Here is a 2804-nt window from a genome sequence, read left to right as displayed (position 1 = left end):
GGCCCCTGCCTGCTGCGGAAGTTGCGGGGCGGCCCAGCCTGTGGCGTGCTGTCTGTGGCAGTCAGATCTTATGTGGCTGGCTGCATAGGTCAAGTCCTGGACTCTGTGGCTTGAGAGACACTGGACACATGTGCGTGTGGCCCACGATCCTGGGAGGAGAATGGAGGAGGGCTTGCGTTGTGGTCATCCCCCGTTGGGGGTGCTGTCTTGTTTCCCCCCTCTCCAACTCCCCTGTGACCCGCACACACCCTAGCAATTACAGAGGAAAGAAAGAAGTCGCAGTGTCACATACATAGCAGTGGGGCTGAGGGACGCCAGATGGCAGGGCCTGCAGGACACACTCGTGTGGGAAAACGGGCAATGGCTGTAATGGCTGTGGCCTTTGAGACTGCCGGCCGAGCACTCGTAGGGACCTCGGCAGCCCGCGAGGCCATGCTGCATCCTCGCCCCCTCACAGGCATGGCTCTGAGCTGGAGGCAGTGAGTGGGAGGGCTGTGGCGCCCACACGGACTCCCTGGGCTTCCGTAGGATAGGACTTGCGGTTTGAACGGTGTCCCAGGCTGTCGTAGGATGGTCTGGTGGAGACGGCCCTGGTGTGAGCAGTGGCTGGGGCTGACAGTGAGGGCGCTGTCCCACCGGAGCGTGGGCCCTGCAGTTCTGCCTGCCGCCAGGGTGAGCACGATGAGGTCCTGCCCGGTGGAATGCCCGTGGTTGCTGGGACAGGCACGCAAACAGATGATGTCAGCAGGTGGTGAGTAAGGGCCCAGGCCCTGGCAGCGTCCGTCCTGAAAGGCAGGCCAGCTCCGGCTGAGCTAGAGAAGGGGCTGCACAAGGGCAGGGCCATGTGGGCTTCTCTTGTTAAAGCCGTTACTCGCCAGGGCAGTGAGGCATCTCTGGGCGCTTGGACACAGCAGCAGCGTGGAGGGTCATAGGCAACTTGACTCTGGATGGCCCAGGAGAGGTGAGAGGCAAGCAGACTTTGCTCATCCTGCATGTTCTCCAAGGAGGGCAGGAGGGTGCCCCCGCCCCAGTTGGGTGGTCTGGGGCTGCCATGCAGTCTGCGGTGAGGGCACCCGGGGAGGTGTGAGTGCCTGTGGCATCGAGGCCTTTGCCGCGGGCCCCAAGCTTCATCTCATCTCACTTACATGGCACAGAACCTTTTTACAAACGTCCCCTCTCTAGATGGCATAATGGTTATCTCGCTGGTCTCCCACATAGTTGACTACGGTTCAAGTCTCAGACCCGGTGGCTTAAAACACGCTGGATACATGTGCGTGCGTGCCCAAGGGGAGAATGGAGAAGGCCTTGTGGCATGGCCATCCCCGGGGGTGATTTCTCGCTTTCTGACTCTCCGGCAAGTGCACACACCCTATAGCAAAAATCTCTTAAAAAGTAAAATCCCCCCATAGCCATTTAAGCACTAAGCTCCACTGTATGGGCCATGGCTACAGCCAGTGGAGTGCCTGCCCCTGGGTGGTTGCAGTAATCAGGTGTGGCGTGACAGGGAGCTGGAGCGGACTCTAATGGAGCTGGGCAGGAGAGGACTGGATGCCAGAGACGTTCGGGAGAGAAGACGCTGATGAGATGGAGGAGCCGAGGGCGGGACGAGCCAAGGAGCCCCAAGGTTTCCAGCCGACTGCCTTCCACTGACTGGAGGGAAACCCAAGGTGGCTGACACCGTCGGTGCTTCTGGACCTCAGTCAGCATGGTGGGCCGTCCCCACGCCCCCCCCCCCCCGGGGGCCCCGCCCCAGCCACCTTCGCTGCCTCCACCTCCAAAGGCATGGAGCAGGAGGTGGCCCCTGCTGTGGCTGGGCAGCATGCCACCTGTTTACTGGGGCACAGACGAACTCTATTTTTGGATAACTATTTTTAAATAATTTCATATTTATAGAGAAGTTGCCAGGGGAGTGCTAGGAGTCCCCCTCGACCTGCTACCTAGGATTTATTCATTGTTTACTGTGCCCCACTGCTTAATCATTCTTGTTGCTAACTTGAGTCTATCAGTAGTCTTCATAATTCAATCATTTTCCCATCCTGTGCGCACATGCATGCATACACACATATGCATATGCACAACAGTCACACACCTGTGTATTTTCTCTGCCACATTTTAAAGTCAAAGGTGTGGTCCTCCTTTATCCTAAACGCTTCGTGGTGGGTTTATGGAGGCCAAGCTGGCCTGGCCCAGGCAGCCCCCGGGTGTAGCTGCTCAGTAGGCTGAGGCCACTCGGGACGCCCAGGTTCGAGTCCCGGACCTTAGAGAGTGGGTGTGGTGGCACACACCAGTGGTCACAGCTGCTTGGGAGGCTGAGGCAGGAGGACTGCAGCACAGGGAGACCCTGTCTGAAACACAACACACCCACCCACCTCTTTCTCACACACACGCACACATGCGTACACGGATGATGATCTCCTCTTCCACAGCTGCAGACAGTGGTCAACATCAGGAAACTTAGCATTGACATGATGCTGTTATCAAAGTGTTTGAAGGGAACACCCCCCTGATAGCTGTCGCCCAGATTTCCCACTGTGTGTAGACAGCGGGGCAGCAGGCATGTAGTGGCCTGTCTCTGGGACCCCCACTTTGGCACCCATGCCGAGGCTGTTCAGTGGGCAGGGCAGGGCAGGGCCTGCAGCTGCCTCAAAGAAGAAACATCCCGGGCCGAAGGGTCTGCTGTTCCTCTGCGCTGCGGAGCTGCGGAGGGCCGGCCATTGTACTTCACTAACGCCTCTGCTGCTCCTGCCGTTTCATGGACGGTGTCTGCACAGAGCAGACACCGTCCGTCCACGGGCCTTGCTCTC

The sequence above is a fragment of the Tupaia chinensis genome, unplaced genomic scaffold (assembly GCF_000334495.1).
Source record: "Tupaia chinensis unplaced genomic scaffold, TupChi_1.0 Scaffold000578_2, whole genome shotgun sequence".
Taxonomy (NCBI): Eukaryota; Metazoa; Chordata; class Mammalia; order Scandentia; family Tupaiidae; genus Tupaia; species Tupaia belangeri.
This window is presented reverse-complemented; position numbering follows the sequence as displayed.